Source organism: Taudactylus pleione, unplaced genomic scaffold (assembly GCF_031769625.1).
Source record: "Taudactylus pleione unplaced genomic scaffold, aTauple2 ptg000174l, whole genome shotgun sequence".
In the NCBI taxonomy this organism is placed as follows: Eukaryota; Metazoa; Chordata; class Amphibia; order Anura; family Myobatrachidae; genus Taudactylus; species Taudactylus pleione.
Window position 1 is genome coordinate 7061528 of NW_028284576.1, and position 14076 is coordinate 7075603.

The window sequence follows — 14076 nt, forward strand, 5'->3', positions numbered from 1 at the left end:
ATCCACTATACAATTTTCTGTCAGACATCTGTCCAATCTGGCTGGATGGAATGAAAACCTGGTAATGTATGGGAGCAAATGACAATCGATCATATAGTTTTAAACACTGAAAAAAGGACAAAAAAAATTGGTTACATTTGTGTGTTTTAACCAATTTGTCTGAACAACCATTTTTGGCAATTTTCCAGTGTTTGTGAGCAAATAGACGATTGTCATTTGCTCCTATACATTACCAGGTTTTCATTCCAACCAGCCAGATTGGACAGATATCTGACAGAAAATTGCATAGTATGTGCCCAGCTTAAGAGCCGCATTCAATTTGAGCGGACCCGCGATACTTTTCCGCCTCCCAGACTTTTCGCCTACATCGCATGTTTTGTAGGCGAAAAAGTATCGCGCACGTGCCGGCTTTACCCCATATTCAATTTGAAAGTACGCGAAAACGGGACCCGGCGAAACTTGAACAGGCGGAAAGTACTGTCAGATTTGGGGAAATCAGCCTGACACCCCCCAAAAGATGCTCTGAGATGGGGGTTCACTATGGTACCCCCCGATTTGGCTTGCTGAAGGTATTTGGTGTTTTTAAACTGGCTCAATTGCTGCTAAATAGCGTTTTTGTATACGTGATGCAGAATAGTATTCAGGAGGATTTTTTTGCTGAAAATAACTTATCCGAGCAAATTTGGGGTACATGAAAATGGGGGTCAGCATATTTAAAAGTTGCTAAAGTTAAGTTGAAAAAAACGTGAAAAATACACCCGCCGCAAACACCTGTAATCATAAAAACACTTGGGGAACCCTGGTGTCTAGTTTTTACCTTTGTCCCCCAACATTGTTTTTTTTCGCCCCCAAATTTAAAGTAATTTTTTTGGGGTGTTCTTAAGTGTTTTTTTTTTTTTTAAATGTTGACACAGGTTACCTTTGGGGGACTGTCTGAAGGCTGCACGGGGGTTCCCGCAACATTGCACCCCAAAACCCCAATTCTGCACTTTTTTCCGCCTCCTATTCATAGGACAAACTTTTCCGCCTAGTACATTGCATTGACTTTCCGCCTAGGCAGAAGGTCTTTCAAATTGAATACGGAGAGAGAAAAAATGGGAAAGGATAAGTCCCAGCCAATCAGCTCCTAACTGTCATCCTTCAAACAAAGGCCCCTATTTATCAACGATATTAAACACCAGTGAAGTTTTTCGTTTAGTATCACTGTGATACAAATTAAAAATGTACTGGTATTTAACAATATTTACCCCTCCAGCGCGGTCCTCTGCTGGTCTGCTGGTAATCCAACGTTGCCAGCGATGGGGCTCCGGTGTTATGCGCATGCACGACGGTCCATCTACGCATGTGCATGATACGGAAAGGCACCGCTGGGTCTCCATTACCGGCAATGGGGCCTGCATCACTCCCGCCATCTGTTTGTTAAATCCAGAAACCTGGCATAACCCCTTTAGCGAGCACTAAAGCGGTTATACATCGTTGATAAATGGGTGCCACAGCCTGTAAACTGACAGTTAGGAGCTGATTGCCTGGGACTTATCTTCCCCATTTTATCTCTCTCCAAGGCTTAGTGAATAAGACCCTCTTATGTGTTATTTAAAGTACCACAAGACGCCTATTAAAAAATGGGCCCCATTAAATACCAATCCTTATGTTGGCATATTACAAGGACTATAAGGAATTATTTTTCATTGGTATCTATTACAAATCCTCTGCTGGGCAGCATCTTAAATATCGGCTGTGCCGGTGATGAGCTAAACAGCGAAGTTATAGAAATCGCAATCACCTCCCTGCCATTACTGACACTGAGCATGCACTGCGCCATTTTGTGCAAATGGCCGAATTAGTGGACAGAGGCCATGATTCAGAGCCGGACGCTCTGACAGACCGCTCGCTCTGAATCAGGGCTGGGCTTTTTTTTTTTTGGAGCGGCCTCCTGGCCGCTCGCATAGCTGTGGGTGCCCACCCACAACTATTGCGAGCGGCCATGATGATGGTTGCGATGGTCAAGACCATCGCAACCATCGGGCTTGCGACGAGACCCTTGTGGTAGGGTCTCGTGGCCACAAGCCCCAGAGAGCTTTCGTCTCAAATTGAGCCAGAAGCTCTCCACTGACATCACTTGTGATGTCAGTGGGGCCGCCCCCAAACGGTAGGCGTTCTCATGGGAACGCCTCCGTTTGGCCGGCCACACCCCCGGCCCGCCTACCAAAGGGGACGAGCTGTCACTCACCATCGACAGCTTGCCCCCTTTGTTGCGAGACCCGGAGTGACGGAGCGCCCGACGATATCCGGGTCTCGCGCATGCCCACGACAGAGCCGGCTCCATCGTGCGCATGCCCAGTGGGCCACCGTCGACCCGGTTGCGAGCGCTCAGCGCTTGCGACCGGGTCTGAATCAGGCCCAGAGGCTGCATTAACACCTCCATAGGGACAAAGCATATAACACCATCTGCAGATGGCCTTATCCTCTGAAAATCATACTGTATATAGATCCAGGAAGCGGTAACCATGAAGGGGCCCATTTATTATTAACTATTTGCGGCATATTCCCCAAAAAACTGTGATTTTCGAGAGATATCCGCAAATATTTAGCATCCCTGCAATGTATTACGGTAGCTGCTGTCCCTCCATTCCTGACAGCTGACCGGAGCTTGGCCCCCATAGCGAACGCCATCTAGAGATGGCGTTGTGATGCTGTAGCCTATGGGCCACTCATTGCAAAAATAACCATGGCAATGGCGTCGCGCATACATGGTGTCTTCACCCTGCGCACCTCAGGCTGCTTTCGGAGCCCCTGACATTTCCGGTGGTTATTTGATACATGCTGGCGCTGTGATCACATCTTGCAATTCGGTCACGGGCGCCCAGATCGCATTGCTAATGCGATTGTTGATAAATAGGCCCCTAAGAATAATGGGGGTCTGCGATCTGCCGTCAGCTAGCCTAATGCAGGAGATATCTCTGCCATTTCCAGATTACTTTTAGGTAATAGAGGCTTCATAATTAGGCACCTAAAACATAGACAAACCATACAGGGACTCGCCGGTATACATTTAGGAGGCCTATGGGTATTTTTATGGGAGCAAATGGAGACTGTTGGAAATGACCTGTAGGTTAGACCAAAAGGGAGCAGTGTGGGTATAATGGAGACACTGGGCCTCCAAAATGGGGACAGTTATGTGTGTTTAAGTATATAAATCACTCTGGCCTTTCGGAGTGAGCTGTGTTGTACACTCCATGCATTGTGTGTATATTGCAGAATTAGGAATCAGAATACAAGAAATGAGAGCACTCCCAGCCCAGACTACCACCACCCAGCGCAGCCCTGCCACCACAACCGAGCCCAGCCCCACCCACTGCCACCCAGCCCCGCCCTTCCCAGCCCCACCCACCACCACCGCCCAGCCCAGACTACCACTGCCCAGCCCCGCCCTTCCCAGCCCCACCCACCGCCACCCAGCCCCGCCCTTTCCAGCCCCGCCCAGCACAATGACGCCATGCTCTCTCATGCTGGGATGCACAGAGGCGGGAAATGTCGCAGTCTGTCCCTATCTTGCAAGCATCCAATTACTGCACAAAGCTTCAGTGTTAAACCCATCCCCATATCCTTACATTATGCAGATGAAAGCCGGGTTGTGCAATGGGGTCTCCCACTGGTATCCTCTCCCGCCGTCCTGATATGCAGCTTGTGACGTTATGTTAAAGCAGATGTGGCGTTAACTAATAATCCACTGGCGGCAGATTTGGCACTAATGCAGTAACGCACAATCCAAAGTTTTTTCATAAGAAAATAAATATTTGGGATTTATTTTGGAGTTTTTGTTCTTTATTCATAATTTTGTATTATTATTATATTGTGTATCAGCTATATATGTCAGTGTAACAGCTTATAGGGGTCAATCCAATTATAAGCAGTGCACTCGCGGGTGCGAGTTATTGCAATAAGGGCCGCACTCGACGGCAGTCTGAACTCGCTCAAAACTGTGCGCAGTCCAATAGTTCAGCCTGAAAAAGGGCCACGAGGGGTTCGAGATGCAGTGTTGTTGCTGGCTTTGAACGCCGTGGCAACAGCAATCCGCACCCTATTCGGTATGCAGTCGGGAAGCCAACGGTCTAAATCCCGACTGTCTAATCCCGGCAAGGGTCTAATGACAGGTGTCGAAATCCTGACGCCTGTCATTTTTCCTACGCTGGGAGCCCGGCATCCAGATCGAAGGTAAGCCGGGCGTCGGGCACGGACAGCCACGTGGGAGGGAGGGTTAGGTTAGGGGCTCCCGGGGGGGACTTAGGGTTAGGCAGCCCCCTGGGAGGGTTAGGGTTAGGCACTTAGAGGAGGGTTAGGGTTAGGCACTTAGAGGAGGGTTAGGGTTAGGCACTTAGAGGAGGGTTAGGGTTAGGCACTTAGAGGAGGGTTAGGGTTAGGCACTTGGGGGGGAGGTTAGGGTTAGGGGGTTAGGTTAGTTTATACTTACCTTTAGCGCAGTCGGGATCTTCACCTCTGCCGGGCTTTCCCTATTTGTGCCCCTCGCAGCTATTTGGATTGCCCCCTTAATCTGATCTGTGCAGCAGGACTGAATACATGAACATAAATGTGCCTAATGAACGAAGAACATTTGCACCAGGAGTCTCTTATATTTGAATTCAGTGGTTGGTTCGTGATTTACCCCCATTATTTATGTTTTACCAAACCGAGAAAAAGTAACTTTAGTTACCAGAACCATCTCCTGTAGACTCACCCCCCTGGCTGTAGACTCACCCCCCTGGCTGCAGACTCACCCCCCTGGCTGCAGACTCACCCCCCTGGCTGTAGACTCACCCCCCTGGCTGCAGACTCTCACCCCCCTGGCTGCAGACTCTCACCCCCCTGGCTGCAGACTCTCACCCCCCTGGCTGCAGACTCACCCCCCTGGCTGCAGACTCACCCCCCTGGCTGCAGACTCACCCCCCTGGCTGCAGACTCACCCCCCTGGCTGCAGACGTTGATAGGTGCAGAGTATTTGGGCAGCTGTGTTTGCCCCAGAATGATCATAATTGGTGTCCTAGATAAGAATGGAGGGTCTACTAGACCTGAGCCCTCTACTGGGGTGGGGAGGCAGTGACAGAGTTACCACCAGAGCAGGGGTTACAGGCCCCTGTGGGAATGCGGGCCCAACAATGTCGTTACCCTCACAGGGGCCACTCCTGAGCATGCTGGGGGTCCAGGCCCTCCCCAACATTTTGATACGGGTCTTGCGGCGCAGTGTGCGGCTGGGGCGGGGTTGGGGGCTAATTTTTAGCGCAAAAAGAGCGTTTGTGCCTTAGTGCGCTGTTAGTCAACATTTTGAGCTCTTTATTGTACGGGACCTACATACACTGCTCTATTGCTAAGGGCAGACTTGCAGTTTCTGGCTGTTCTGTCTATCGCAGGATTAAATATTTACATTCCTGGGTGCTGCGCTCCGTTTGTTTTAATAGAGACGTAATGGCTGCAATCCAAGCTTCACTGCTGGCGTATAAAAGAGACAGGCGGTACTCAGACGGCCATGGTTCGTGTCGCCGATTCACCAGGAGCGGCAGAACCAGCGTGCCCGACACATGCAGGCTATACACGGCAGAGTGCTGGGAAGGGCTGGCAATGATGGGGCAGGAGTGGCCTGCAGTACAGCACCACCGCCTTGTACGTATAAATACCACGGGGTTACACTGAGCTGCAGTGCCAGAGCCTCTGTCCCCCCGCAGGATTATCATAGTTATAACTATTTGCTCTGCTAAAGCCCTTTGTTGGAAGCTGCTGTGTAATCTGGCACCAAGGACAAAGTAAACAGCCAGATACGAGTCGGTTCTATATACAGTGACCGTACGCTGCTGGATGCATTGTTTGCAGCACAGAGAGAAGCCTGGGCTATTCTCAGGGCAAGGGCAAGAATAGACCCATTCAGTATCCCCCATAATACTGCGTTATCATAGTTGTCATGGGCACCGGGCACCATTAGCACAATAAGTGGTCCTCACTGTGCGGCCTGTTACACCCGGAATAGTGCCAGACCGCTTTGCTATTTCAGCAATGTACAGATGGGCTCCGGAGCAAACTGGTATCGCGGCCAAGATCAGCACATTCATCCTCCTTCCAGCAGTGCACACGTAAATGGTACAAGCAACAGTAACACTAATTACTCAGGATAATTCCGTTTATTTCAACTGTCCTGGTGCTGTGACCATGCAGCAGTATAAAATATGTGGGTGTCAATTGCTTAATAATAAAAATAAAAATGTAAAAATAGCTCAGGACACCTGGGACATACAGTACTTGCCAACTCTCCCTGATTGCCCCTTACCCCTGTAGCTGTTATATACTATATAAAAAAAGAGATATATACTGTGGAATATATTTAGGAAGCCGGCCAACGCAATGCCGACCGCCGGCTTCCAGACTACTTAAACCCAGCGAGGGTTAAATCACAGGTGTCTAAATCTAGACGCCTGTCATTTTACCGACGCCGGGAGACTGACGCCCGGCATCCCGATCGAAGGGATGCTGGGCGCGGACAGCCATGGGTGGGGAGGGTTAGGTTTTAGGGCTCCAGGGGGGGACTTAGGGTTAGGTACCCCCACCCCGGGAGGTTAGGGTTAGGCTAGGGGAAGAGGGGGTTAGGGTTAGGCACCCATGGGGGGGAGGTTAGGGTTAGGCACCCCCCCGGGAGGTTAGGGTTAGGCTAGGGGGAGGGAGGGTTGGGGTTAGGTACCCCCGTGGGGGGACAGGGTCAGGCACCCCACCGGAGGACTTAGGTTTAGGCGGCAGGGAAGGGGGGGTTAGGTTTAGGCACTTAGAGGGGGGATTAGGGTTAGGCACAGGGGGGGAGGTTAGGGTTAGGCACCCCTAAGGAGGGTTAGGGGGTAAAATTTGGTTAGTTTACACTTACCTTTAAGACGATCGGGATTTCCTCCTCTGTCGGGCTGCCGCTGCCGGGATTTGAACCGCCGGCCATGCGGTGAATCATACCGATTGCATCTATATATTGAAATGTGATCATCAGTGCGATTTCCCTGCATTGGTTATAAGACGCAATGATCATGGCTACATACATCTCTCATGGCAATTTATATGGGAATTACTGTAAAATACAATACATGAGCAAGCACTGAAAAGTTTCCATCAATAAGTAATACTAAATGCTGTGGGGCTTATTTACATATTGGATGCACGCCAATGTTATGGTACGCTTCTCAGTCTACTTTACCCACACGCTCATAGGTGTTCCTGACCTGGGCTCACTCCTGGTGTAACCCTTAGTAACAGCCTAATATCCAGCTGTTACGCCCCTCCCAACCGCTGGAGATGGACGGAATCATGGTACAATATTGCTCAAACTTTGTTCTGCTCTTTCATCTCCGGAATCACGTTTATTATTGTAAATGCAAAAATGCATCCGCACACTTACACTACGCACTAGACCAGGCCTGGCCAACCTGTGGCTCTCTAGCTGTTGTGAAACTACAAGTCCCGGCATGCCTTGCCAAAGTTTTAGCATTCCCTAATAGCAAAACTGTGGCAAGGCATGCTGGGACTTGTAATTTCACAACAGCTAGAGAGCCACAGGTTGGCCAGGCCTGCACTAGACGATATCTTGAGCGATTTGGGCCGATTCTGAGAATGGGCGCGTCAAATCGTTCATATCTTCCAGTGTGTACGCATGATGCCGACACGTGCTTCCGCGGGTCACTGAGTATGTAGCTAACGATGCCATGCTGCCGAATTCAGCATGACACCCGCCGTCGCTCCCTTGTTGCCAGCATTGGCAAGTGTGTACGCACTCGCTGATGACGGCACCCCCAGCCCATCCTAATAAACACAGCTGTCAGCGTTGGCGGCGTACAGCGCAATCTGGACAAAGGTGCCCAGTAATCGGTGAGGCCCTCTGTGCTGTCCCTGAATAGCAGGGGTCGTCCCAAGTCAGAACGCTCTTTCATGTCCCATTATTCCTAATCTATTTGCTATAAAATATTTGTTTAATATAATAAAAATGGGTAAAGTAATTTGTACCCATTACTTTTAGCTGCTGTTTATACAATGTGACTGCAAACCTGCAATAGCTTTATCATTTATACACTACATTCTCTGCTTATTATTGAGGTAAGACTGATGAGGACGTTCAAACGCACTGGCACGCCTGCGTTTCCCCGACCCCCCCCCCCCCACACACACCACCCTCGAACGGTACATCCTGTCAATCACTCTGCGATGGGTCTGCATGATCTCTGCGATCGCAATCCTGCGTACGCATGTGCAGAACGCAACAATCGACCGATGGCGTGCGTATTAGCAACTGCGTTCCTTGCTGAATAAGGCCCGTAGTCCGTTAAGGCCCCTATCATCTCTTTACAACCCCTGTCATAAGTTTTTTAATATATACAATTATGGTGCCCACAACTACACAGCGGTTGCCGGGTCCTGGATCGTCGTCAGGCTGCTGTGCAATGATTGGCTGATAGCACGCCATTTCCTGTTCTGCTGGAAACTCTGGCAGTCACTGCAGGACAGGATATGGAGTCATCAGCCAAAGAAGGTTCTGCCTAATGAGGAAGCTCCAGGACCCAGCTCACCCTGTAACTGCCAGCATGGTGGGGGAAGGGGATTAATTAGCTATATCTTCCCTATAAGACACATAATGGGGTCCTGCTTTCTTCACTAGCCACAACATGAGTGACATAGCTACAGGAAATGCGCCGTTTTGTATAATCGCCGCCAGAAAGGGGATATGCCCTGTATACTAGCGCCTGTTATACAGGGCTCAGCATTGTATATAGCTTGCACGGCTCTGCATTTAGGACTAGCCAGATGGTGTTTCATTATAGTGGTGCCTATAAGGGGAGCGGGTACTGATTACCTGTTGAAGGGACCTGGCAGGGGGCCAGGCCAGCTGCTGAGGGGGGTGGGGGCAAATTTCCACCTTTGCACCGGTACGTAGATTTTCTTTTGTCAAAGTGGTCGTGGCCACACCTCCCAGGATTGTCCATGCTCCCCCAGTACCCGGCCCCATGGATGTCTTAACGACCCTGCTTCATGTTATAGTGGTCAAACTGCCGCCATTGAATTACATAATTGAAATTGCAGATTTTCGTAAATTCATTGACTGGGCGGGATGTACTAAACGGAAAACGCGGTAAAAACCCCGTTTTCGGGGTTTTACCGCATTTTTCTTATGTATTATCAGCTGGCCGCCGGGTCTCCGATGCGGAGGGTAACGCCAGCTTTTGCTGGCATTACCCTATAGAAGCCTATGGGCTTCTACCACATCGCGCTGCTATGAGGGATCCAGCATGCCCCGCGGCCGCTGCGTCACTCTGCGCATGTGCAGATGGACATCCGGAGCATAAACCCAGAAGTCCATGGCACAGCGCACATCGCAAAGGACATCTCTTATCGGAAGAGCTGTCCTTTGCTGTACAGATCACATATAATAGGACATATGCGATCAGTTGCAATGCGAGGCAAGGCGGGATGTACTTCGCAAGGTTAGTACATCCTGCCCACTGTGTGAAACTTCACCCCCACCCCAACATGGCAGCCACTAAAACACAATGCGCCAATTTAAGGATGGACGTCGGAAGTACAACAACAAATGGTGGTTTAAGGGCTTCCGGCAACAAATCATGCAATGCGATGTGTTACGATGGCAGGTAGATGAAATCCCCGACGGCGATCACAATGCCGGCGCCGGAATCCCGACGCCAGTCACAATCCCAGTGCTGACATCTCGACGGTAAGCAGTATGGTTAGGGGGAGGGTCAGGCTTAGGCACTAGGGAGAGGGTTAGGTGGAGGGTTAGGGTTAGGCACTAGGTAGAGGGTTAGGGTCAGGCACTAGGTGGAGGGTTAGGCACTAGGGGGAGGGTTAGGTGGAGGGTTAGGATTAGGCACTAGGAGGAGGGTTAGGTGGAGGGTTAGGGTTAGGCACTAGGGGGAGGGTTAGGTGGAGGGTTAGGATTAGGCACTAGGATTAGGGTTAGGTGGAGGGTTAGGATTAGGCACTAGGGGGAGGGTTAGGGTTAGGCACTAGGGGGAGGGTTAGGGTTAGGCACTAGGGGGAGGGTTAGGTGGAGGGTTAGGCACTAGGGGGAGGGTTAGACACTAGGGGGAGGGATAGGGTTAGGCACTAGGGGGAGGGTTTGGGTTAGGCACTAGGGGGAGGGTTAGGTGGAGGGTTAGGATTAGGCACTAGGGGGAGGGTTAGGGTTAGACACTAGGGGGAGGGTTAGGGTTAGACATTAGGGGAAGGGTTAGGATTAGGCACTATGGGGAGGGTTAGGGTTAGACACTGTTCTGTATAAGTGAAACTGACCAATGCCCAGATGGTGAAACATCACTCCGGACATCAAGGCACTCCACAGTGCCAAAAAGCTAAACTTATGCTGCACAGCAGGTGGGGCAGAAATAAAATGAGAAGAGAGATTTAGATTTGGGATGGGCGTGTCCAAACTGAAATCTAAATTGCAGTGTAACAATTAAGCTGTCCAGCATTTGTGGGCTACATGCAAAAGCAGCCAGTATTTACCCAACATGCAAACATTTTTTTATGTATTTGCATCCCTTCCATTGGAACATGGTTTGTGTAGGTGCACAGTTACTTGCTCTATCTTACTCTATTCCCAAATCTGAATCAGACCCACAGTCACTCTGGCTGTAGGGTCTGGCTTTACAGTATAACATGAATATGGGGTGAACTTATTTTAATACAAGGAAAAATTTGTGAACAATTGAAGTATAATCAACAATAGCCAACACAGGACATTATTATTAGTGCTAGTGCTGGATTTCAGATGTGTGTGATATATAAACCTTCCTGATGAAGTATCGGTGGTATATGAAACGCACCAGATAAGACTTCTTGACCTGTGTGTGACTGAAGCTTTTCCTGCTGCTCTCAGTAGGGACTGAGCTCTCCTTCTTACCACACACAATGTCTAAAGACAGATATTATACGGCAACTTCAGCACCAATAGATGCTCCTTTCCTGTATATATATTTTATTCTTTATGTCACAGTAAGCTTGCATAGAAATATTGCCCTACTAGTGGCTGTACTTGTCTCTTCGCTACTATTATTCCAGGGAGGTCACCATGATGATATGGAAATTTGATAGGCTTGTGTATATTTCGTTGAACACCTTAAGGGTTGGAGGCCGAGGGGAGTCGTGTATGAGAGTGGTAACGAGTGTAGATGAGACTCTTTGTTACTATAAGTTTTTCTAATGGATTCTGTATGTAACGGCAACCAATGTGTGTGTGCGTTCGTTTGGGGGGGGAACAGAGGTTTGGAGGGGGGGGGGCAGAGTGAAGCGCTAATCATTATATATACAAAATAGATGGTTGTAGGTCTGTTTTCTTTATGATTGCCAGATTCTAGTGTTTCATTATATTTAAAGCTTTTTAAAGCGAAGATGAAATAGCGGGAAAGAGAACCCTCTGTTACAATGTAACTAGCCTGTGAGTATGTACCTGTAATGTTCAACCAGGCAATGCTCACTGCTTATTGCTGAGCTCCCTCTACTGGTGATCCCAAGAATCTCATCCAGAACCTAAAAATATCCCCGAGACATTTTAGGTCAGGCCTGAGTCTGCCAGTACATGTGTTATACGGGAATGTACCATTAGTGTAACACAAAACATTCCACACGTGAGGCCACACTGACGTCAGGAAGGATTACAGTGCAATTATTACTGCCTGTACTGCAGGGGGGTTATGGGAAATTATTAACAATGACCTGTTATTTATATACAGGACTGACGTAGCGCGTACAGCGCCTTACTGTCACAGACGAACAGGACACAGCCTTGTTGTCAGCAGCTTACAATCTAAAGGTAGTGAAATAATTGTTATTTTCAGTTTAGAGAAGATGTACAGAAAGGCCTCAGGCAGCAGTGTTCTTACCCTGGACATGATTTTAATATAAAAAAAAAGGATATACCTAAACCATGGTGTGACCCATGGCTGTAATGATGTGATGTAATGATACATCACGCGCGCCGTGCAGACTGCACGATCTGGTGTACGATGGCGCTATATCTCATTACATGCCGCATGTAACAGCTCCGCGTTATTCATTACATCGTCCCGGGTGCCGTGCAGAACAGCAGATGGGATGATGTCGTGAACGATGGATCGGGCATACAGACTATATGATGTGTATGTTATATCGTTCCGATCCGCGTCAGAAGGATATATTGTACAATACATCATATAGTGTGTACCCAGCTTTAAAGATGTTTTGGGGGCTAAATTATTATACCATAAAGCATATAATATCATCTTACAGTATACAGTTACATAACATTAGAGGAGAGTACTTTGATCACCTATATATGTGTTATATTATTATTATTATTAACAATTGTTGAGCCAACATATTACTTTGCACTTTATACATGATAATTGGATCCATCTCCTTGGACGACGAAGGACTCCCGGTATCACTGCACCCGTATAGGGAAGCAGAGCGTGATAAGCATTTATAAGCACACAGCATTGATGATTTATGGTGCGTACACACGGTACGATTAAAATGCACGATATGAACGATAATGATATTGATCGTATCGTTACCATTCATATCTTGCATTTTTCAGTGCCTCCATCCCACCAACGACCTGCGATGCGCGGGCACGTATAGACAATAAAGACATCGTCCATCGACCGTGCATTCAGGGACCCGCGATCATTGATTGCGGTCTCTGGCTGTCGTTGGTGGGTTGTTGGTGTGCTGGATGATCGATATCAATCATCCAGCACACCCGGGAGATCATTCAGCGATATAGTTATCGCTGATGGTCGTCCCGTGTGTATGCACCATTGCACTTTGCTGATTACACCCCCCCCTCCCCCCCCCCGGATGTATGAAGGATGGATTGCAGCAGGTATCTCTGTACCTGCTGTGATCCCTCCATTCCTGCAGGCAGCTGCGTCCCCCCCCCCCCTAGGTTTGTATGGGGGAGCAATGCTGTCAAATTTACCAACATCCGAAATGCGATGCATTACAGATATTGGCCCCAGCAGGTAACGCCATCTGAGGATGGCATAAGCCGCTGTAGCCTATGGGCCACACCGCATATAATTAGCCAGCTGAACCCTCCCCGGCAATGGCGGTTGTGCATGTGCAGCAGCCGGGACAGATGTCCGAGCACATTGCAGGGATAGTCTCCTTTTGGAGCCCCTCTCCCTGCATGTGCCGGATGATACATCCGGGAGCTATGATTGCATATTGCAATACGATCAAGGGCGGTAATGTCATGCTCCGATCACATTGCAATAGCGATCATTAATAAATGAGGGCCTAAGAGCGGCCCGATTACTATTTCACTCAAATCACCATTCAGCTTATGGAAATTTTAATCACTGTGGGGGCGATTCAATTCAACGCGAATTGAATAGCGCCGGGAATGAGCTCCCGGAGCTATTCAATTCAGTGCGCGGTGTGGTCAGAGAATGCCGGTTATCGCGTCTTAACAAGGGTGTTAAGGCTCGGTAACCGGCATTCTCTGACCAAAGTGCCAGGCGCGCGGCTGTTAGCGCCGCACTATACAGAAAAACAGCCGCGCACCCTGCACTTTGGTCGGATTTCTCTTCGCATCCCAGGGGGGATCTGTCGTATAATCGATCCTGTGCCTCACGCGCTCATCAGGGAAACAGTCATTGAAATTACTTGAACGGACGCCCGATGCATCGCATGCACAAAATACACGGCACGATTTGCACATGATACGATGCAACATATGGGCTGCACATCTGATCATACGATCCGATTATAGGAGCTGCGGGAGCGCGCATCGGATCTTATCTTACTAAAAAAAATACACGATTTTCACAAGATCCATCATATGACTCATCGAAAATCGGGCAATCGGCCCGAAATCGTGCAGGTGTATGGGCAGCATGTGAGATGAAACTCACTCTATGACCCACCAGAAATCTTCTTCAGCATTGATATTAACAAGGACCTGTTAAACAAAGATATAACACGTAGCATAATACTGTTCTAACAGGCTCTTTATTGAAGATAAAAGTAACTGACTCGTAAAAATAAATAGATTTTGGGCTTATCTGA